The following is a 12265-nucleotide window of genomic DNA, read 5'->3' as shown; positions in this document are numbered from 1 at the left end:
AAGTTTTTAAAATTTCACCGGCATGAAGGCATGCCGTAGCGACAGGTTTGCGCAAACATTTGGGAGTACATGTCTTCCTTTGAAAATATAGATGATGTATTATGGGATGAAGGGTCTCTCTCTCCTTGGGTACAAGACAGTGATTTATACGCTGAATGTGACAAGTATTCTGCTGGTTCTTATGGTGTATAAATTTTATGGGATTCCATAAAGAAGAAATATAGAAAATATCGTTGAACACAACTTTTAACGATCTAGATATAGATATAGATTTAGTTTATTTTAAAATATAATGTGTAAAATACAGGTTTAAAATTAAATATTCATTTCGACTTTTAGATAACTTTTCTAGTTGCCAAGTGCTAAACTTATGACGTCGACAACTAGACACCGTAAAAATAATAATAAATATTAGTGAACATATTTGTTGCTAGTTGAACTGTAATAACTCTAATAACAATCCGGTTTGTCTAAATATAAGCATAATAAATGTGTGCCGTTATTATAAATACCGTTAATAAAACAAGTACACTTGAGATTCGCACGTTCGTTTATTATTTTTATTGTGTTCTACAATTTTTTTCAAATTCATGTATTAAACTTAACATTTTTTTTAATGACCATGGTTCTTAATGTGAAGAAGACTACATAGGCCACAAAAGATCGCACTTTTGTTTGGTTGAGTATCAGCTTTTGGGTTCGACTCCTAGATGGTTGTGGTCTCTTTCTATGAAAATGACCTTAGCTTCGGAATCCTTTTACATGCAAGTGATGAAATTATTGCATTGATTTCAATTGAAACTTCATGAAACATTATATGTTAATTTGCCTATAAATAATATTTATTATTGCCTATAAATATGACGAATGAATCGTTTGTCATCAGAAATAAATTGTTGTAACAAAGCCAATTCGTTGGGTAAGTAGCAACTACATGACTGCATCATAGACAAAATTGTAAACGTTGTATACTATGTAATATATTTATCAATATGCATTTGGGCTAATAATATACATAACTTTTTATTGCATAATAAAATTCAAAGTTCGATACTGCTGCTCAAATAAATGGACTTTGTTCCGCAAAAGTTACGGGCCGTCTTTTCGTGCTGTGGCGAAAATCACGCTATCAAAGTCCAGCCGAATATATAATCTAAGTTTATACAATAAGACTTAATAATTTGTGTAGCACAACATGCCGAGACTTTGGACTGCAAAAGTCAGGGACCGTCTTTTCACGCGGTGTCGAAAATCACGATGTCAAAGTCCAGTCCAATACATAAATTAGCTAAGTTACACTGTAAGAATAATTTGTGTAGCACAGCATGTCGATGTAGGAACTTTGGACCACAAACATCGGGGACCGTCTTTTCACGCAGTGACGAAAATCACGCTGTCAAAGTCCAGTTGAATACATTACTTATCTAAGTTTACACAATAACATAAAGGCAAAAATAATAATTTATTTTTGTACCAAAACATGTTGACATAGTTTGCGGGTCATAAACATTCACTGTTGCATAAATCATATGAAAAGTAACTGCAATCTCCAACTGGTTGATTGCACTGTTTTTGCTGCATTAAAATCCTTCTGAAGATGTGTGCAGTAGGCGAGATGCAATTGAGATGTAACCTTATCTAAAATTTAACGAGTCTTGCTAGGTCTCTTACCTCAGCTTTCAATACCCCTCTCTCATTTCTGCTATGTATCCCAAATGGTGTTGGTGTCAGCTTCCCTTATTTTTTTCTTCATCACTTCGACCTGGCTTTCGGATACCTGGTATTGCTTCTCCACTACAATTTCGAGCGGCTTCTAGATCCTGGTCCCAGGTCGAAACCTGGGATTGAAAGTTACAGCGCCTTTCCTAAGCAGTGACTGAAAACCTGTATTAAAGAAAAATGTGTTTCGTCCATTATATTGATTGTTTACATAATGCCTTAAATCCGATGACGTATTATGACACGCCATATCATACGATACACATTTGTAAACAAATATGAACTTTATAGTTGCAGTGATAAACATCATATTGCATCACGTTAATGACAGATGCAAGAAAGTGAAAGCTAAGTTTTAAGTAGTCTAGTTTTTTAAGCCTTATTGCTCGAAAATGCTTAGCGAATAATTTTCTAAATGTTTCATTGCAAATTCTAAACACGGTTTTGTTTAGTAACGAATAACGTTTTATATGTACTTGTTAATATGTTTTTCCCCTACGTCGTTAGGGCAAAAAGCGATGCTAAAAATTGTATTTACCATTAGCACATTACAAAGCTTGTAAGTAGGTGTTATTTCGTATTACTTTAATGATAGTGAGGTGTTATGATTCTCATACTCATTAAGTTTAACGTTATACCTGCTTAATGATTGTATATGGCTAATTACTGGGGACATTAGCTTAACATTTCTCTGTAAAGTTAAAGTAATATGTATTTTTTGCTATAAATTCATATTGTCTTCCACGTTTTCCTGAAGTTTTCGTTAACTTATCAGTACAATGATTAGATATCTTTCCGAGATAGTAAATAGGCGACATTGCATTTCTTTTCGGTATTTAGGCTGTAAATGTGTCGTAATTTAATTTCAGTGATGACGTATTTGCATCCATTTATTAATAACGTTTGAATGAGGTGCTTCAGAAGTGATTGGAGTATTAAATACAAAATAACAGGATGACTCAAACTATATTTCGATTAAAGTCACTGATGAGGAAAATTGAGTCAAGATAAAATATGCCGATGACGCTTATTTTGCAAAAAATAAATCAATGATTTTTCAAATACCTTATTAGAAAATACTATAGCAACAAAATTACCGACAAATCGAAAAATACAACATATCCGTTGTAACTCGGGGACTTACGCTATCAAACCGAAAACCGGACCTCGGCTTACTCAGCAATAAATATGTAAAACTCATATTAATACTAGATTAAAACATTTATTGCATCGCAACTCGCCGTATGTAATGGCAACCTGCCATTTTATCAGAATCGCACCACTTGGCATCATACGTTGATAATGCCTATCTTTGTGATAACCGAGGTCGGCTTTTCACGTGTGTGATGTAACGGTTACATCCAATATTAAATTGACTAACTGAATCACCACTGTACTTTGAACCCGTTTTGGTATAACGTACCTTCTCAGTCTGCGTTCTCTTTTGGCCTATTGGACGGTGGACTTTGACCACAGAGATCAGAGAGTCGTGAATTATACGGTAATGTTCGGCACTCGTAATCAGCTGAAATTATTGTTGCTAGGAGCTGATAAAATACATAAATAGTTCGGACATGAAGAGCGTGGAAGCGTCAGTCTGGGATAACATTTTTAAAAGTTATTTTAATAAGATAACACGCCTATAAAAATCTGTTCTACACATTATTCACGTAATTTAAAATATCAACATGCTTTAAGAGTGCGTGACTTGCATTACAAAATGTAAGAAATACAAATAACAGCCGTCTTAAATAAATAATATTATACATTTAACTAGAATTTTCCTTAAACCGATTATGTACTATTAACTTGGCAATTACGTTTTCCTTCTAGAAAACCTTGTCACAAGGAGATCAGGAAGTAGGGTACACCTGTTATTGGCATCGTTAAAATTGTATCCTTGAGATTTTACGATCCCGAAATAAAGATTCATTACAATATGTCGAATGTCAATAACCCATCTTGAACCATACCTAAAATTAAATGCAATTTTTGGCATCCAATTTTTGTTTTCGACCGCCCCTGGTTTACCTTTGCCACTTTTTTGGGTGATTTTCGGTTGTGCAATTTTTTTGTATGGCTCGATCATTAGCGTGGGCGAACTTTTTGGCCTCATATACAAAAGGCACTATTTCTTAAGTATGTATATACTATTCAAAAACGATTTAACATTTAAAAAAAACTCGTTTGACCCCCTGTTCACAGCAAAACAAGGAAAAAACGTTTCATTCAATTCATAGAACGATTTTCCACGTTATTTTGTTCGTGGTTCTAAAGATTTGCATATTATTATCTATCATCAATTCGTCACGCTGCCTGTCACCTGTCGTATTGTGGCGATGTGTCACCTCTCAACAGTTATCGGCAGGAAACGGTTATTATCTGAAGCTATTGACAGGTCAACTGATTACAGATGTAGCAAGTTCAAGTATAATAGCTCTACTGACTGACCTAATGACCCATGTTTTTATAACAATCATGAAATTGTGAGTTTTATTATAGTTCGGCCATTCAGAGAATGCGTTCCTGACACGTCGCGATTGAACTGACTGAATTATAACATTCATTGATTATTGATATAATAATGTTGTTTTAATGCTCCTCAATTGTTAAAACGGTAAACAACCAGCAAAAATATTTTTATCGTAACTGCAACGCCATTGCAAAGTTACGTCGTCAGTTCAATCGCGACGTGTCAGGAACGCATTCTCTGAATGGCCGAACTATATTTTATTCAAATGGGAACATCTTGATGGAATCAAATCTTTTAATAAGGAATAATGTTAAATTATTTCAATGTTGGGAAGCTACACACACAGTCTCTGGGTGACATAGAGGTCCTTCGGAACGCTCGTGGGCAGCGAAAGCAAGCTTTAGAAAAAATGCATTTACTACAAAAAGCAAAACAATGTATGTGCCTTCTATAGCCAAGTGACGTTTTTCATTCAATATAAAAGTACACATGAGTTATTTTTAACTTTTTTACGCTACCGTTATGTACTAATAAATCACAATATTCATAGCTGTCAAAAGTTCACGAACATTTCAGGGTTGGCACTTAAGGTAAAGATCATGGACACAATAATAGGTTTTCAGCAATTTTCCGCATGTTGCGTTACGTACAATAAATGTTACTGGCCTTACTACAAAAACTTTAACCACTGTTTTACACTTGTCTAAAAAAAATGTGGCTCCAAAATAAACCATATGTCAACGTCATAATTTGACATTTTTTTAGACAAGTCTTAAACTGGCGTTAAAAAGTTTTTGTGGTAAGACGGTACTGGCCTTACTACAAAAACTTTAACCACTGTTTTACACTTGTCTATAAAAAGTTTGGCTCCAAAATGAACCATATGTCAACGTCATAATTTGACATTTTTTTAGACAAGTCTTAAACTGACGTTAAAAAGTTTTTGTGGTAAGACGGTTTATGTTTTATTATGGCAATTACTAAATGTGTGTACACGCAAATATACATATGTATGTATTGTGTACATAATAATTAGGTATAGTTTATTTGCCTCAAGGTCGCTTAATGACGTAGAATATACGTCGTACTCACTTACCTGGTCAGATTAATGAATATCTATCTGATCTATTATCATCGCAATGAGTCATTTGATTTATATTGTTGCAAGCTGCAAGACCACTTTTTTCGTATCGTAACCCTTTTATGTGCATTTTTTGCGAAAACTGTGTTAAGTACTCTCAATAATTTGCAGTGTTAACTTATGATTCTATAAAATGTGTGTGTCACGTAATCCAAATATAATTGTTTCCATTTAAGATTTTTTCCATGAAAGAAACCTACGCAATTAACTGTCATAAGGTGCATTTAACTCAAACACATAACAAGAGGTCAGTCTGAAATCTGATAAGAGCTACAAAGCTAAGGCTAATAACTAAATTATTAATAATATGTAAACATACTTCACCTTTTTAACACCTTTACTTTTTGCCTTTAACACTATTTTTAAACCTACGTGAATTCTAGCGAGAGCTAACTAGAAGTCATGCCAAATATGAAAAAGAGAAGTACATTAATCAATAAAACTTTGTATATGTTATGACCTACATATCTTTGGGGCTTGTTTATCATATTATCTAAAAAGACATAATATAAAAGATGGTTCAGATACTGGCTACGTGGCATACAGTTTTCATCTTCTGAACAATCGATATCATAAAAATAACTAGCTCGCGCCAGCAGTTTCACATGATTTCTGAGGGAAATCCTTTTCACACCCAGATTCTAAAGAAGTTAAAGTTACTGCCAAGTTTCATCAAAATCTTTCAGGCGGATTTAAAGTACACACAACTTTTGCCTTCATAATATTAGTGTGGAGGATGATTTAAGGCCCTGTAGCCTTTTCTTTATTATTTTCGGATCTATCGCAAGTCCGGGAAACATGAAAATACTGCGTAGATTCTCCATTTCTTCTAGAATAATGTTTCATTAACAATTTGTACGTAATTCACAACGTAATATTTTTGTTTGGCAATGAAATAAAAACAAAACTATGTAGTCAATTAATTTCCGCATTCCGTAATGGATTGTTCCATTACTTTCGCTTTTGTAAACAAACGTATAATTAATTCACAGTTGATTTTGGTCAATACTGAGGATTGATTCAAATATGTCTGTTTACCGCAGAGATTGCTACCACAAAGCACCCAACAAAATATTATCATAGTCGATTCTATTAGGTCGGTAATAGGCGCACGAGTCTCAATACTTAAAATAAAGAGATTAGAACCTATATCGTTGCTTTTTACACAGGTTAAAATCGGGAAGCAGCCCCAACATACTTCTAACTAGGAAAAACTTAGCCCGATGGTGAATATTGCTTTACCAACCTTATCTAAGATGACCCCTAATTAATTCCGTCGGCTGATTTACCGGACAGTTCAAGCAATCGTTACTTATCACCTTGTATAATTAATTTTAATCAATTATCCGTACTTGATAGGACAAGGTATCGGACTAAGTGTCAAATACATTTCAAATACATTTTAAATGATTCATTAGAGGCTTAATGTCAGTTTTAATTGCTCTGATTGGAATTATTTTGATTTATTGGGCTGTTCTATTTTGTTATCGAAATAGTGTCAGTTTATCTATAGAAGCGTTTATCTTATGATAGTATTAGAATAGATCTACCTTTCTAGATTTTATTAACAATCGGAATAGATATTTGATTTTCACATTATATGACAAATATTTTAAGAAAGAATGAATGAAAATGTACAATTTATAAGTATGCACAAGTCTCAGGAATATGTATTGTCTGAATTTTATTTATTTTTGAAGAAACCGGTAGTAACTAAGCTGTTTAGTTTTATAAATTGCACAAATAAACGAATGCAAATGCAAATTCTAAGACATTAAATAGTCAATGCTTCCGCGTTTCAGATTTTATCTTTTACTTTGAGAGTGCATTTGTATGCACACCTGTATGTTACTAAGTAGTGTCTTTATATTGCCAGCTATGACCAAGAGCCAGAAAAACAAAATTAAAAAATCAACAAAACCTTGGATGTTTGTTTATTATTAATAAAGTGTGATAACGACCAGTCCTATTTATAGGACAGGTTGATTTAAAATTAGAAGTGCATTATCGGCATTCATAAGTTTTTTTCTTCATTATGTACAAAAAGTTCTTTATCAAGCTATTTATTAAAGCTTTTTGGTTTTATATTTGACCGTCACGTCAAGTCGACGTCATTTTAACTTTTTCTCTGCAAATGTACTTTTTATACCTAATGTCGATTATGCTCTGCGAAGAGTGAAACAACTTTTTGTGCAAAAGTTAGCTTAAAATGATGCTGATTCTGTGTCTATCAGTGAAAATGAAAATACTAACTTCAATTTAATTAACAATGATTATTTTCGTTTTTTAACAACTGTTCCCACGGATTCACCCAAACTCGTGGTAACTGCGTCCCGTATCCGTATAAAGGGCTATATCTCCCGAGGATAGTGTAGCTTTAGCTTTTAAATAGAGATAATGAAAGAATATTTCAAATCGAAAAAAAAAAACTTTTTAATATGGCAAAGGAAATTCTACTATTCATTTATTTTTCTGTTAAGAATAGTTTTTGAAAGTTACTCTAGACAGAGTTTATTTTTCGTTTGACGCTTTTCACAAATGTGATGTCTCATTAGGGAGTTGTTATGCAGTCGTAGACGCCGTCTGGCCATTAGCATGAAAATTTATTCAAGTGTTCAGTACCTATTAAAAGGAAGTTATGTAATAAAAATATTTAAAAAAGTGAATAAAGGAATGCTTCCTATGATTTAATTTTACATATTTATAAAACAAAAAATGTATGATTTCAATTAAAACACATCTAAAATCTCGACAATAGGTAAGGTAGAAGGCAACACTGGGTGGGTTTTTAGCCGGTAAGAGTCCGGCACACCCCCTCCACCGACCCCAGGTGGAGGGAAGTCCATGAGGATTTTCCCCCTGCCAAAAAAAAAAAAAGGTAGAGCAATTGGTAGACCATAGAAATATCCATTAAATAAAATGTTTCAACGTAGATCTTATCATTATTAGTGCAGTATTACATAACAATTTAATTTATTTATCAATCCATTAATATTGATTGACTTTACAGCCGAATGCAATCGATACATTCGTAATAAGCAAGAACAACACTGGTTCAATTAAAAATAAATAATCTACTGACGACCTTAGCGAATGGAAACAGTTGTATGCTGTAGCGTGTTTATTGAAAATAAAAATTGATATACCACTTATAAAATGGGGAAAGTGCCCTTTTATGATCGATCATATTTGTAAAGCCCCCATCGCAAAAAGCTATAATTTAAAAAGTTTTAAATATTACCAGGCGTAATATTTTTCGTGTCGGCTTACCGCTTTAGCACCTAACAGCCAATTTCTTCATCAAAAGTAAAAGCCAAAGTAATGTCATAAAGTAAAAGTAACGGTCAAATTCGTTTTATCTATTAGTTTTGCTGTTACTTTAGCCTTGAAGAAACGAATTTAACCGTTACTTTTACTTTATGACATTACTTTGGCTTTTACTTTTGATGCAGAAACTGGCTGTAAGTCACCTATTGAGATGTTGGAAAACTACACCCCTATTTTTGCGTCGGGTTTTATAATAAGACACCACGCACATTAAAGTTTCGTAAAGTGTGGTGTACTTATACAAATTGTTCAATTTAAACAAGTTGTTTACATATTCCAAAATTTGGAGGAAAATGCCTCATAGTTAGCTTTGTAATTTGCGTACAATTACTTTGAAATAAATTAACATGTCTGTCACAAATTAATTTGATTAAATTACGCTGGAATATTCTAATACAATTTACTGTTAACATTCAAATCATTCAATTGTTTTTAAGAGGTACCTGAACTATTCGGTATACCATTATGCCAAGGTTTGTCTCTGTTCTTGACATAGGCCTTTGAAAAGTAACATAGAATATTTAAAGGTATTGTTTGCAGCTTGCAAACTATCTGGGGCTGCGGGTTGTTCAAAAGACAGACAGAAGTTACCGCGGCCCTGGTACATAAAAGGCCTACGACGGAACACGACGGTTTTTAGTTAGTAAGATTCTGACACTCCCTCACCGCTGCTAACCCACTGCGGGAGAGGTCATTTGATGATTTTTGACGTCGTTAAAAAAAAAGGTGCAAACTATCTTTTAGAATGGGCTTTCTCAGCGATTCTTTAGGCCAAAATTAAGAACAATAAATAATCAACTAAGTATTTTGTAATTGTGAGCTCTTTCAGTCTATCGGTCCCGTGAAATTAAATTAGCCTCATTCATTGTTGGTCTCACAGTCGTATTATTATTACGTCGACAGTGTATCCGAGGCTCCTTTGTAGTTTGATGACAATCGCCGCAAAAGACCACAAAAGACTGAATTTTCGCAATTATGTCCTCTCTTTTACAGTGAATGGTATCCTTTATGAGAATACTTTTGTTAATTACAGCTGTTCCTGTTATTGTGTTCGCATGTATTATTTGAATTTTGATATAAATAAAAATTGATAAATTCTTATAAGGTTATCTTAAAGACAGAAAAAAAAAACATGGAAAATAACGAATAAAGAAGACGGATCACAATCCTTACAAAATTGCCCCACATCCTATAACAATGGGACGTATCTCAAAAAAAATACAAAAATGTTTAAAAAAATATGGCATACTCTCTAACTTATTTTTTTTACACCTTCATACGAAAAAATTGCTTTAAAAATTGTTCAGGCGCTGTTATGAAAACATCGTTCGTAAGATTATTTATGGACCAATTTTTTAAATTATTTTTTTGTTTGATAGGGTATACCTCACAGGTGGTCCCATAATCATCAGGTCAGGATCTGATGACGGAAACCCTGAGAAATCCAGGGCAACTTTTGAAAGTTGTAGGCATGTGCAGGATAAAAACTTAACAATGATGATTTATTTTTTGCTTTTTAGTTACAAGCATAGTTGTCACTATCTGCATTAGTGGAAAGTTCTCATCAATACGATTAACATAAGACTAAATACGAGGTAGTTTACATATTCAGTTGTCGAGTTCCCTCGACTTTCTCTGGTCTCCATCGTCAGGTCAGCTCCAAACCTTCACTATTGCAAAGGTCTATTCAATACAAATAATATAAGCCCAAACACGAGGTCGTTTCCATATTCAGTTATCGAGTTCCCTCGACCTTCTTTCGTCTCCATCATCAGGTCTGCTCCAGACCTTCACTGTTGCATAGTGTTATCAGACTTATCATCATTGTTAAGTTTTTATCCTGCACATGCCTACAACTTTCAAAAGTTGCCCTGGATATCTCAGGGTTTCCATCATCAGATCCTGACCTGATGATTATGGAACCACCTGTGAGGTGTACCCTATCAAACAAAAAAATAATGAAACAAAATATTCCATAAATAATCTTATTAACGATGTTCTCATAACAGCGCCTGAACAATTTTTAAAGCAGTTTTTTCGTATGAAGGTGTAAAAAAAATAAGTTAGAGAGTATGACATATTTTTTTACACATTTTTATCTTTTTTTTGAGATACGTCACATTGTTATAGGACGTGGGGCAATTTTGATCCATCTTCTTTGATATAATTTTAAAATTGTTCAATTTAAACAAGTTGTTTACATATTCCAAAATTTGCAGGAAAATGCCTCACAGTTAGCTTTGTAATTACTTTTGAAATAAATTAACATGTCTGTCTCAAATTACGCTGGAATATTCTAATACAATTTACTGTTAACATTCAAATCATTCAATTTCATCATTCAAATTTTTAAATTATATCAAAACGTAATAATACATGTTGCCATGTTAACATAATTACTTTTAATTATCTTTTCTGGGGTTAATGATCCCTATAATCACTATTAATTTGGTTTTCCTCTTTTCATATTATATTACATATTACCTTTGTTATATAAAAGTATCAAACGGTAATTCCGCGAACCCTTTCCACATACAGCCATATTATCGGCTCTTATCAACGACACATTTATTGTAGGTACAGTCCACCTGTGTCTAATGTTTTATAAAGCTGAGGGCTTATCGGCCTGACTTAAATAGGTTTACGATATTAATCCCAGCAATATTACTTGATGCAAATTAAACCCTTTAATTATTGTTACATTTGACCGTTCGGTAACTCTATAGCCACTGAAGGAAGGAGTCATCAACGTAGGTACGAGATTACAGTTTTCACTCATATCAAGATGTTGCGTTATACATACTACCTTATAAAAGCCATAGAAAACAAGAGTCCTTCCAATACATCTCCACACGCAATTTAGTTAAAATCCTTCAGCGATTTACCCGTGAAAGTGTGACAGATAGACTCCATTCGGATTTATGTTTGTTAGAAAGGAATTGTGATAGTAATATTGGTCCTACTGATGCCGAGAAATGGCAGGCTAGAAGATTTAATAGTACGGTTTGCTGCCAAGATTCACATTGTCCTCAAAGTCACTTTCTCTCCTACATTCTCAAGAAAGGAAGATATAACCAATTCTCAGGCTTTTCTTAAGATAATAATCCTAACAATAGCGGTCAAACTACCAGTAGTTTAGACACTTTAGTATCAAGTAATTACACCCAGTACACTATACTTTAAACCTAATTAGACGTAGTTAGGTGGCAATTAATATTGTGCCATAAACTGGCACTTCACGTTTGACTTGACCTGTCTTATGTGCCTTTATTGAGCTGGTCTTTAAGATCTTGTTCGTTACTTATTTCTGGTATTTCATCAGTTTAATGAATCTTTGTCTTGATCCCTATTTTTGTGAGATCAGGACCAGTACTTAAGTTTTGGTCTAGTAAATTGTCATAAGTTGTACCTACCTAACGATTTTGATGAGTTTACAATGGGAAGTTCCCTTTACCAAAATCTGCTATATACCAAAAACGGTAGGATAGGATTACTTAAAGGGCTAATAAATGAGAAAACCTTACGATTACATTTAATTATGAATTTTCAATACTTTATGGCTATTTCTGGAAAATTTACGCAGAAGTGTACCGTTTAACGCATCC

At 33.5% G+C, this 12265-nt stretch overlaps 1 protein-coding gene across 1 annotated transcript in view; it reads left to right on the top strand.

The window, feature by feature from the left end:
- The window catches only part of LOC124630169 (elongation of very long chain fatty acids protein 6), a 57130-nt gene that overhangs the window by 10392 nt on the left and 34473 nt on the right, over window positions 1-12265 (top strand). The window lies entirely within an intron of this gene.

This window comes from Helicoverpa zea, chromosome 5, assembly GCF_022581195.2.
Source record: "Helicoverpa zea isolate HzStark_Cry1AcR chromosome 5, ilHelZeax1.1, whole genome shotgun sequence".
NCBI lineage: Eukaryota > Metazoa > Arthropoda > Insecta > Lepidoptera > Noctuidae > Helicoverpa > Helicoverpa zea.
Note: the sequence above shows the minus strand (reverse complement) of the source record. Positions and strands in the feature narration are given on the sequence as shown.